This window comes from Schistocerca serialis, chromosome 4 (genome assembly GCF_023864345.2).
Source record: "Schistocerca serialis cubense isolate TAMUIC-IGC-003099 chromosome 4, iqSchSeri2.2, whole genome shotgun sequence".
Lineage (NCBI taxonomy): Eukaryota > Metazoa > Arthropoda > Insecta > Orthoptera > Acrididae > Schistocerca > Schistocerca serialis.
The window spans coordinates 415,512,227-415,524,726 of record NC_064641.1 but is presented as its reverse complement, the minus strand read 5'-3'; the positions used below and the strand labels follow the sequence as shown (position 1 = coordinate 415,524,726).

Below are 12,500 nucleotides of genomic sequence, written 5' to 3'. Positions count from 1 at the left end.
GCTCCATCTATGCGAATCTGACAACACTACGTCCGCCATGTCGAGCGCACCACAAAACATACCGCCATCTGTAGGTCTCCCTCAGCATGAGCTCCTGCAACGACGATACCGCCATCTATGGGACGCCAAGCCGACTAAGACATCGATGGGCCCACAGTGCCCATCTTTCGACGCCACCCACAAAGCATGCAGCCTCTCTCGACCACAGCACCCATACGCCAGTGCCTCTGCCGCACGAAGTCGTGGACCGGCAATCACACCACCTGCACCCGTTCGTGCCCCACCCCAACCGCCAAACTCGCATCGCCAGCGGATGAACGGCGGACGTTTCCCGCACTCGTAAGGTGCAATCCACACCTATAACATGCGTTTCATGAAGAGATATTTCCAATATGCGACATTCCCGCTGTCCCTATTCATGAGCTGCGAGCTGTACCACGTACAAGCTACAGACGCGATCGCATTGCTCACTGTACGGATTCTCATGCTGAGCCATCAGCTAGGAAGCGCCCCATCCATGTCGGCACCCGTGGGCGTTGCACTCGCAGTCGCAAAAAACGCTGGGCACATATATGTCTCGGAAGAGTAACGACAGTCCGAGTCTCCTGCGTGGGAAGAGTCTTTCTAGGCCCTGACCCACGGGAAGGGTGTAGCTTCCCCCATCCCGGACATTTGACGTCGTCACACTACCGGTATTGACTAATAGACTGATTGCTGATAATCATTAGCCATACACTGGGGGAAACGGCCGACAGGGGCGGCAACATAGTGGAGCCGCAGTGTCACTAATGTACAGAGATAGAACAGTTTCGACTGGAACCAGAGTAACCGTATACACGGCACTGATGAGTAATAGATGCAGAGCCATCAGAATACAATGTATACAACCGTCCCTATACATGCTGAAAGACTCTGCACACAATGAGAACCACACGTCAGCCAGACACTCTTATCACACACTACTCTCTTATCACACACTACTCTCTTATCACACACTACTCTCTGCCTGTAACAGGCACACACACAATATCTAACCACCAGCATGGAAGAACATCCAGTGCATCCTCTCCGCCACATGACACAATCCACACTATCATTACCAGACCGGGAGGTCCACCCAGAAAACACAATATCCCACCCTTCCGACATCCGCACATTGCTCAGCTAAGCCACGAACACCCACACATGTCCTACACAGGGGTGCACCCAACATCACAATACTGCCTCCTGTCACAGCACACATTCAATGGCAGGAATGAAAGACACAGATCTGCCACAACCATGGAATTGGAGCGCCGCCTGTCATGAGCCAAAAGTGCATCCTGACGTGACAAATCAGATAATACCGCAGGCATCCAATTACGATAATCACTATCAACGAACCTGCCGCCGCCCCCCCCCCAATACACCTTTCCCTACAACAATGTGTATCTGAACCTACGCCATATTGTACCTTAACCTAACCTATATCGTACCTTAACCTAACCTAAATTGTACCTTAACCTAACCTATATCGTACCTTAACCTAACCTATATCGTACCTTAACCTAACCTATATTGTACCTTAACCTAACCTATATTGTACCTTAACCTAACCTACGTTGTGCCTTAACCTAACCTACGTTGTGCTTAACCTAACCTACGTTGTGCCTTAACCTAACCTACGTTGTGCCTTAACCTAACCTACGTTGTGCCTTAACCTAACCTACGTTGTGCCTTAACCTAACCTACATTGTGCCTTAACCTAACCTACGTTGTGCCTTAACCTAACCTACGTTGTGCCTTAACCTAACCTACGTTGTGCCTTAACCTAACCTACGTTGTGCCTTAACCTAACCTACGTTGTGCCTTAACCTAACCTACGTTGTGCCTTAACCTAACCTACGTTGTGCCTTAACCTAACCTACGTTGTGCCTTAACCTAACCTACGTTGTGCCTTAACCTAACCTACGTTGTGCCTTAACCTAACCTACGTTGTGCCTTAACCTAACCTACGTTGTGCCTTAACCTAACCTACGTTGTGCCTTAACCTAACCTACGTTGTGCCTTAACCTAACCTACGTTGTGCCTTAACCTAACCTACGTTGTGCCTTAACCTAACCTACGTTGTGCCTTAACCTAACCTACGTTGTGCCTTAACCTAACCTACGTTGTGCCTTAACCTAACCTACGTTGTGCCTTAACCTAACCTACGTTGTGCCTTAACCTAACCTACGTTGTGCCTTAACCTAACCTACGTTGTGCCTTAACCTAACCTACGTTGTGCCTTAACCTAACCTAATTTGTGCCTTAACCTAACCTAATTTGTGCCTTAACCTAACCTAATTTGTGCCTTAACCTAACCTAATTTGTGCCTTAACCTAACCTAATTTGTGCCTTAACCTAACCTAATTTGTGCCTTAACCTAACCTAATTTGTGCCTTAACCTAACCTACGTTGTGCCTTAACCTAACCTACGTTGTGCCTTAACCTAACCTACGTTGTGCCTTAACCTAACCTACGTTGTGCCTTAACCTAACCTACGTTGTGCCTTAACCTAACCTACGTTGTGCCTTAACCTAACCTACGTTGTGCCTTAACCTAACCTACGTTGTGCCTTAACCTAACCTACGTTGTGCCTTAACCTAACCTACGTTGTGCCTTAACCTAACCTACGTTGTGCCTTAACCTAACCTACGTTGTGCCTTAACCTAACCTACGTTGTGCCTTAACCTAACCTACGTTGTGCCTTAACCTAACCTACGTTGTGCCTTAACCTAACCTACGTTGTGCCTTAACCTAACCTACGTTGTGCCTTAACCTAACCTACGTTGTGCCTTAACCTAACCTAATTTGTGCCTTAACCTAACCTAATTTGTGCCTTAACCTAACCTAATTTGTGCCTTAACCTAACCTAATTTGTGCCTTAACCTAACCTAATTTGTGCCTTAACCTAACCTAATTTGTGCCTTAACCTAACCTAATTTGTGCCTTAACCTAACCTACGTTGTGCCTTAACCTAACCTACGTTGTGCCTTAACCTAACCTACGTTGTGCCTTAACCTAACCTACGTTGTGCCTTAACCTATCCTACGTTGTGCCTTAACCTAACCTACGTTGTGCCTTAACCTAACCTACGTTGTGCCTTAACCTAACCTACGTTGTGCCTTAACCTAACCTACGTTGTGCCTTAACCTAACCTACGTTGTGCCTTAACCTAACCTACGTTGTGCCTTAACCTAACCTAATTTGTGCCTTAACCTAACCTAATTTGTGCCTTAACCTAACCTAATTTGTGCCTTAACCTAACCTAATTTGTGCCTTAACCTAACCTAATTTGTGCCTTAACCTAACCTACGTTGTGCCTTAACCTAACCTACGTTGTGCCTTAACCTAACCTACGTTGTGCCTTAACCTAACCTACGTTGTGCCTTAACCTAACCTACGTTGTGCCTTAACCTAACCTACGTTGTGCCTTAACCTAACCTAGTTTGTGCCTTAACCTAACCTAATTTGTGCCTTAACGTAACCCATGTTGTGCCGTAACGTAACCCATGTTGTGCCGTAACGTAACCCATGTTGTGCCGTAACGTAACCCATGTTGTGCCGTAACGTAACCCATGTTGTGCCGTAACGTAACCCATGTTGTGCCGTAACGTAACCCATGTTGTGCCGTAACGTAACCCATGTTGTGCCGTAACGTAACCCATGTTGTGCCGTAACGTAACCCATGTTGTGCCGTAACGTAACCCATGTTGTGCCGTAACGTAACCCATGTTGTGCCGTAACGTAACCTATAATATGCCTTAACCTAACCTATAATATGCCTTAACCTAACCTATAATATGCCTTAACCTAACCTATAATATGCCTTAACCTAACCTATAATATGCCTTAACCTAACCTATAATATGCCTTAACCTAACCTATAATATGCCTTAACCTAACCTATAATATGCCTTAACCTAACCTATAATATGCCTTAACCTAACCTATAATATGCCTTAACCTAACCTATAATATGCCTTAACCTAACCTATAATATGCCTTAACCTAACCTAAAGTGCGCCGTAACCAAAACTATATTGCGCCTTAACCTGACGCACGTTGTCGCTGAACCTGCTCTGTAATTGTTATGCAACTCGTTAAATTAGTGTAGTGTTGCCTAACCGCAACCCTCGCAATATAGTTCGCTACTCGCACTGCCCGGTCCCCTGTGTATCGCGTCATGTTAAACACCTTGCAGGTGTTGCTGACTTTCCACATGCTCCTGCTATACACTGTAATGTGGATAGCAGCAGGACGTACATGCCCCCCCCCCTTCCCCCCTGCCTTCGCAAGCTGGTCGGTGAGAAGTTTGCATGTTCAACGCCCTTCGCATGCCGACGTACTCAGCCTACGTTGTGGTACGGCCTGTCACCTGTCCGCCGATGTACGCAAAACCCACAAACTGTACTGCACATTGGTCCGTATGTACTGAATGATACATCGTGGCACATGTGGCCGTATGACGACTGCGCCTAGCAACGGCGGACCATACAGTCCAAATATTGTGCACGCAGCTACGTGTCGTCTCCCTATAAGAGCTGGATTGCAGTGTGGTACGCCATACAGACGTGTGGGAGGAACGGACGCCCTGGATGGCGATCAGCATGAGCAGTCTGTTGATGTAGTGGAGCGTGTATTCGGACGTAGTCGTCTCTTCTCACACACCGTGATAGCATGTTGCACCGTGTTCCACATCTGCGACATGCTGCAGAGGCCGGCTGACAGTCGTTCGCGCAATGGACACCGCATACGTACGGGGTCGACCTTCCACGTGTTCTCTAGGCGTGCACATGTTGTTGCGTCTATGTGGGCAGACGTAGTGTGTTGTGACACCTGACACAGGCATGCAATACTCGTTGCAAATGGCGATGGACGTGTACGTTTGCTGGTGACGTTACGCAAATGAACAACTGGTAACCCGTTGTGGTGCGGTTGTTCTCGCTAGAGGTGAATCAGTGTTGGCGACGATCGGTCGAGCTATTAACCGGTTGTTTCAGGGATACCCACCATGCCCACGAACGTGAAAGGGGATCTGGGTGTGAGGCGATACGCGGCGGTGGCTGGGTGGGACCGTCCCCGGCCGGTGAGGGGGGGCCGCCCGGCGTGCTGGCAGCGCGGTGCGTGGGCGCACGCGCTACAGCCGGCTGGTGGGGGCGGCCAGTGGCAGGCGCGCCGGCCGACGGACGCGGCAGGCGGCGCAGCTGCGCGCCGGCGCCCCCTGCTCGCGGCGCCTTGCGGCCAAAGTAGGTCCTCGCGGGCCCGGTGCGAAGCGCGGTGGCCATCTGCAGTGTGCTGGTCCGATTGAGGACTTTGTGCGCTGAGGATGCGCCGCCGCCCGGCGCTCGGCGCCGCGACGCCGTCTGCTGCTCGGTCGCCCCAGCGGTTCTCGCAGGTGGTTTGTATCGCAGCTGTGCGGACGTGTTGGCGCGTGCGCTGTGCTGGGAGAGTTCGCTTCGGCACCCAAGTGGGGCTTTTGTCCTTCTGTGGCGCCGGCGTTGGAGCTGCCGGTCACCGTAGGTGGCGCGTGTTGTCTCCCGCCGGCAATGCCACGACAGCACGCTCCCGGGCCTCTGTCGGCAGCGGCAAGCTCAGTTGGGAGCACGGGTGGTCGCACCTAAAGCGTCTACTCGCCTAACTCCGGGCGATTGCGCCTCTCTCGAACCCGACCAAGTACTTAGGACGGCGCTGCGCGCCGCCGGGACCTGAGAGGGTTTCGAGGTGTGTTGTGCAGGGGAGCTCAGCCTCCTCCTGTTTGCAGAATAATTGAGCGGACGCTTGCGTGTTCGCGCGGGTCCCCGGGACACACTCCCGGGCGGCCGGCTGCTCAGCTCTAGTTGACGCAGCTCCCTGGTTGATCCTGCCAGTAGTCATATGCTTGTCTCAAAGATTAAGCCATGCATGTCTCAGTACAAGCCGCATTAAGGTGAAACCGCGAATGGCTCATTAAATCAGTTATGGTTCCTTAGATCGTACCCACGTTACTTGGATAACTGTGGTAATTCTAGAGCTAATACATGCAAACAGAGTCCCGACCAGAGATGGAAGGGACGCTTTTATTAGATCAAAACCAATCGGTCGGCTCGTCCGGTCCGTTTGCCTTGGTCACTCTGAATAACTTTGGGCTGATCGCACGGTCCTCGTACCGGCGACGCATCTTTCAAATGTCTGCCTTATCAACTGTCGATGGTAGGTTCTGCGCCTACCATGGTTGTAACGGGTAACGGGGAATCAGGGTTCGATTCCGGAGAGGGAGCCTGAGAAACGGCTACCACATCCAAGGAAGGCAGCAGGCGCGCAAATTACCCACTCCCGGCACGGGGAGGTAGTGACGAAAAATAACGATACGGGACTCATCCGAGGCCCCGTAATCGGAATGAGTACACTTTAAATCCTTTAACGAGTATCTATTGGAGGGCAAGTCTGGTGCCAGCAGCCGCGGTAATTCCAGCTCCAATAGCGTATATTAAAGTTGTTGCGGTTAAAAAGCTCGTAGTTGGATTTGTGTCCCACGCTGTTGGTTCACCGCCCGTCGGTGTTTAACTGGCATGTATCGTGGGACGTCCTGCCGGTGGGGCGAGCCGAAGGCGTGCGACCGCCTCGTGCGTGCTCGTGCGTCCCGAGGCGGACCCCGTTGAAATCCTACCAGGGTGCTCTTTATTGAGTGTCTCGGTGGGCCGGCACGTTTACTTTGAACAAATTAGAGTGCTTAAAGCAGGCAAGCCCGCCTGAATACTGTGTGCATGGAATAATGGAATAGGACCTCGGTTCTATTTTGTTGGTTTTCGGAACCCGAGGTAATGATTAATAGGGACAGGCGGGGGCATTCGTATTGCGACGTTAGAGGTGAAATTCTTGGATCGTCGCAAGACGAACAGAAGCGAAAGCATTTGCCAAGTATGTTTTCATTAATCAAGAACGAAAGTTAGAGGTTCGAAGGCGATCAGATACCGCCCTAGTTCTAACCATAAACGATGCCAGCCAGCGATCCGCCGCAGTTCCTCCGATGACTCGGCGGGCAGCCTCCGGGAAACCAAAGCTTTTGGGTTCCGGGGGAAGTATGGTTGCAAAGCTGAAACTTAAAGGAATTGACGGAAGGGCACCACCAGGAGTGGAGCCTGCGGCTTAATTTGACTCAACACGGGAAACCTCACCAGGCCCGGACACCGGAAGGATTGACAGATTGATAGCTCTTTCTTGATTCGGTGGGTGGTGGTGCATGGCCGTTCTTAGTTGGTGGAGCGATTTGTCTGGTTAATTCCGATAACGAACGAGACTCTAGCCTGCTAACTAGTCGCGTGACATCCTTCGTGCTGTCAGCGATTACTTTTCTTCTTAGAGGGACAGGCGGCTTCTAGCCGCACGAGATTGAGCAATAACAGGTCTGTGATGCCCTTAGATGTTCTGGGCCGCACGCGCGCTACACTGAAGGAATCAGCGTGTCTTCCTAGGCCGAAAGGTCGGGGTAACCCGCTGAACCTCCTTCGTGCTAGGGATTGGGGCTTGCAATTGTTCCCCATGAACGAGGAATTCCCAGTAAGCGCGAGTCATAAGCTCGCGTTGATTACGTCCCTGCCCTTTGTACACACCGCCCGTCGCTACTACCGATTGAATGATTTAGTGAGGTCTTCGGACTGGTACGCGGCATTGACTCTGTCGTTGCCGATGCTACCGGAAAGATGACCAAACTTGATCATTTAGAGGAAGTAAAAGTCGTAACAAGGTTTCCGTAGGTGAACCTGCGGAAGGATCATTACCGACTAGACTGCATGTCTTTCGATGTGCGTGTCGTGTCGCGCAACACGCTACCTGTACGGCTCGCAGTAGCCGTGCGCCGCGTGCGGAACCACGCGTTCGTCTCAAAACTAACGGCAATGTTGTGTGGTACGAGCGCTGAAGCGCTGGAGCGGCTGGCCTGCGGCACCTGGCGCCTGGCGCCGGTTTTGAATGACTTTCGCCCGAGTGCCTGTCCGCTCCGGTGTGGAGCCGTACGACGCCCATCGGCCGTGAGGCCGTTGGACACTGAACGCTGGAACAGGGGCCGCCACACGCCTCAGTCCCGCCTATGCAACTGTCTTGAAAGAGATAGTGGAAACTATGAAAAGATCACCCAGGACGGTGGATCACTCGGCTCGTGGGTCGATGAAGAACGCAGCAAATTGCGCGTCGACATGTGAACTGCAGGACACATGAACATCGACGTTTCGAACGCACATTGCGGTCCATGGATTCCGTTCCCGGGCCACGTCTGGCTGAGGGTCGGCTACGTATACTGAAGCGCGCGGCGTTTGCCCCGCTTCGCAGACCTGGGAGTGTCGTGGCCGCCTGTGGGGCCGGCCGCGTCTCCTTAAACGTGCGATGCGCGCCCGTCGCCTGGCGGTTCGCATACCGGTACTTACTCCGTAGCGTGCACAGCCGGCTGGCGGTGTGGCGTGCGACACCTCGTACAACGACCTCAGAGCAGGCGAGACTACCCGCTGAATTTAAGCATATTACTAAGCGGAGGAAAAGAAACTAACAAGGATTCCCCCAGTAGCGGCGAGCGAACAGGGAAGAGTCCAGCACCGAACCCCGCAGGCTGCCGCCTGTCGTGGCATGTGGTGTTTGGGAGGGTCCACTACCCCGACGCCTCGCGCCGAGCCCAAGTCCAACTTGAATGAGGCCACGGCCCGTAGAGGGTGCCAGGCCCGTAGCGGCCGGTGCGAGCGTCGGCGGGACCTCTCCTTCGAGTCGGGTTGCTTGAGAGTGCAGCTCCAAGTGGGTGGTAAACTCCATCTGAGACTAAATATGACCACGAGACCGATAGCGAACAAGTACCGTGAGGGAAAGTTGAAAAGAACTTTGAAGAGAGAGTTCAAAAGTACGTGAAACCGTTCTGGGGTAAACGTGAGAAGTCCGAAAGGTCGAACGGGTGAGATTCACGCCCATCCGGCCACTGGCCTCCGCCCTCGGCAGATGGGGCCGGCCGCCCGCGCGGAGCAATCCGCGGCGGGGTCGTGTCCGGTTGCCTTTCCACTCGCCGCGGGGCGGGGCCGTTCCGGTGTGCGGTGGGCCGCACTTCTCCCCTAGTAGGACGTCGCGACCCGCTGGGTGCCGGCCTACGGCCCGGGTGCGCAGCCTGTCCTTCCGCGGGCCTCGGTTCGCGTCTGTTGGGCAGAGCCCCGGTGTCCTGGCTGGCTGCCCGGCGGTATATCTGGAGGAGTCGATTCGCCCCTTTGGGCGCTCGGGCTCCCGGCAAGCGCGCGCGGTTCTTCCCGGATGACGGACCTACCTGGCCCGGCCCCGGACCCGCGCCGCTGTTGGCTCGGGATGCTCTCGGGCGGAATAATCGCTCCCGTCAGCGGCGCTTCAGCTTTGGACAATTTCACGACCCGTCTTGAAACACGGACCAAGGAGTCTAACATGTGCGCGAGTCATTGGGCTGTACGAAACCTAAAGGCGTAATGAAAGTGAAGGTCTCGCCTTGCGCGGGCCGAGGGAGGATGGGGCTTCCCCGCCCTTCACGGGGCGGCGGCCTCCGCACTCCCGGGGCGTCTCGTCCTCATTGCGAGGTGAGGCGCACCTAGAGCGTACACGTTGGGACCCGAAAGATGGTGAACTATGCCTGGCCAGGACGAAGTCAGGGGAAACCCTGATGGAGGTCCGTAGCGATTCTGACGTGCAAATCGATCGTCGGAGCTGGGTATAGGGGCGAAAGACTAATCGAACCATCTAGTAGCTGGTTCCCTCCGAAGTTTCCCTCAGGATAGCTGGTGCTCGTACGAGTCTCATCCGGTAAAGCGAATGATTAGAGGCCTTGGGGCCGAAACGACCTCAACCTATTCTCAAACTTTAAATGGGTGAGATCTCCGGCTTGCTTGATATGCTGAAGCCGCGAGCAAACGACTCGGATCGGAGTGCCAAGTGGGCCACTTTTGGTAAGCAGAACTGGCGCTGTGGGATGAACCAAACGCCGAGTTAAGGCGCCCGAATCGACGCTCATGGGAAACCATGAAAGGCGTTGGTTGCTTAAGACAGCAGGACGGTGGCCATGGAAGTCGGAATCCGCTAAGGAGTGTGTAACAACTCACCTGCCGAAGCAACTAGCCCTGAAAATGGATGGCGCTGAAGCGTCGTGCCTATACTCGGCCGTCAGTCTGGCAGTCATGGCCGGTCCTTGCGGCCGGCCGCGAAGCCCTGACGAGTAGGAGGGTCGCGGCGGTGGGCGCAGAAGGGTCTGGGCGTGAGCCTGCCTGGAGCCGCCGTCGGTGCAGATCTTGGTGGTAGTAGCAAATACTCCAGCGAGGCCCTGGAGGGCTGACGCGGAGAAGGGTTTCGTGTGAACAGCCGTTGCACACGAGTCAGTCGATCCTAAGCCCTAGGAGAAATCCGATGTTGATGGGGGCCGTCATAGCATGATGCACTTTGTGCTGGCCCCCGTTGGGCGAAAGGGAATCCGGTTCCTATTCCGGAACCCGGCAGCGGAACCGATACAAGTCGGGCCCCTCTTTTAGAGATGCTCGTCGGGGTAACCCAAAAGGACCCGGAGACGCCGTCGGGAGATCGGGGAAGAGTTTTCTTTTCTGCATGAGCGTTCGAGTTCCCTGGAATCCTCTAGCAGGGAGATAGGGTTTGGAACGCGAAGAGCACCGCAGTTGCGGCGGTGTCCCGATCTTCCCCTCGGACCTTGAAAATCCGGGAGAGGGCCACGTGGAGGTGTCGCGCCGGTTCGTACCCATATCCGCAGCAGGTCTCCAAGGTGAAGAGCCTCTAGTCGATAGAATAATGTAGGTAAGGGAAGTCGGCAAATTGGATCCGTAACTTCGGGATAAGGATTGGCTCTGAGGATCGGGACGTGTCGGGCTTGGTCGGGAAGTGGGTCAGCGCTAACGTGCCGGGCCTGGGCGAGGTGAGTGCCGTAGGGGTGCCGGTAAGTGCGGGCGTTTAGCGCGGGCGTGGTCTGCTCTCGCCGTTGGTCGGCCTCGTGCTGGCCGGCGGTGCAGGATGCGCGCGCCTGCGCGGCGTTCGCGCCCCGGTGCTTCAACCTGCGTGCAGGATCCGAGCTCGGTCCCGTGCCTTGGCCTCCCACGGATCTTCCTTGCTGCGAGGCCGCGTCCGCCTTAGCGTGCTCCTCCGGGGGCGCGCGGGTGCGCGGATTCTCTTCGGCCGCCATTCAACGATCAACTCAGAACTGGCACGGACTGGGGGAATCCGACTGTCTAATTAAAACAAAGCATTGCGATGGCCCTAGCGGGTGTTGACGCAATGTGATTTCTGCCCAGTGCTCTGAATGTCAACGTGAAGAAATTCAAGCAAGCGCGGGTAAACGGCGGGAGTAACTATGACTCTCTGATGAGCCAGCCAACCAGCCAACCGGTGCGGGTCGAGCGCTGCTCCCCGCCATCTGCCCTGATTGTATGCGGTCCTTCTCCACCAAGACCGGACTTGGTGTCCATCGGCGTCGCGCCCATCCGACTGCTGCTAATGCTGAGATCAAGACCGAGAGGAAGAAGGCCAGGTGGTCCCAGGAAGAGCTCCTGCGTCTGGCCCATGCAGAAGCGACTCTTGCCACCCAGGGTTGCAGATTTTTAAACCAGGAGCTTGCAAAGGCCTTCCCCGAGCGTACGCTGGAATCCATTAAATGTCAGCGTAGAGCGCAGCCCTACAAAGACATGGTGGCGAAGTTTGTCACCGAGCTTGCTGGCATGGATCGCGGCCTTCAGGGTCCTCCTAGCGAGCCTGCAGTCAGTCATTCTTTGCCACAGTCTCCACCTTGTGGGGAAGATGTTGACCTAGCCATCTGGTCATTTGTAGCAGAACTCCCCCAATCAGACCGCCGATTCCGCTCGCTTGATGATCTCGTGGCTCTGGGTCCCACCACTAGCCGTGAAACAATCCAGGCTATGTTGCTGTCTGCTCTTGACGGAGTAGGCAGCAGGGAGCCAGCCGTCCACCAAGCTGCGAGTGTGCGGACCCAACAGCCCCCAGAGCGGAAGCGTGCACGCAGGAGATGGGAGTATGCGGTGGTTCAGCGTGCTTTCAAGAAGAACGGAGCACGCTGTATCAACGGACTTCTTGATGGCACACTCTTGCATCAGCCACCATCCATCCCAGGGCTGATTGAGTTTTGGACAGACCTCTTCTCTCCACCACGTGTCAGGTCTCGACCTCCGCGTGGGGAGGGTCTGTCCGATGAGCTGCTGCCATTCTCGAAGAGGGTGCCCTTCCGTGACCTCTGGGCTCCCATTTCTGCAGAAGAAGCCACTGCTGCTCTCCCGCCTCGCAATTCTGCTGCAGGTCCTGATGGCCTCACGCCGACGCAACTGCGTCGCCTTCCCCGGGAGGTTCTCCTCAAGATCCTTAATTTCCTCCTCCTTTCCCGTTCCCTTCCATCCCGACTCCTTCAGGCCAGAACAACCCTGCTGCCCAAGAAGACCGCCGCAGCATCCCCTGCTGACTTTCGTCCGATCACAGTGTGCTCGGTGCTGACCAGAGCC

General features: G+C 54.5%; 2 non-coding genes and 1 pseudogene across 2 annotated transcripts; all 3 read left to right on the top strand.

Annotated features, from left to right (window-relative positions):
- The first annotated feature begins 5,871 nt into the window (after positions 1-5,871).
- LOC126476877 (small subunit ribosomal RNA) lies at positions 5,872-7,780 on the top strand. Its single transcript, XR_007587310.1, has one exon. It is a non-coding gene; the product is annotated as a small subunit ribosomal RNA (ribosomal RNA).
- Positions 7,781-8,131: 351 nt separating this feature from the next.
- LOC126476393 (5.8S ribosomal RNA) lies at positions 8,132-8,286 on the top strand. Its single transcript, XR_007586934.1, has one exon. It is a non-coding gene; the product is annotated as a 5.8S ribosomal RNA (ribosomal RNA).
- A 188-nt stretch (positions 8,287-8,474) lies between these two features.
- LOC126475563 (large subunit ribosomal RNA) overlaps positions 8,475-12,500 on the top strand; it is a 7,445-nt pseudogene continuing 3,419 nt past the window's right edge.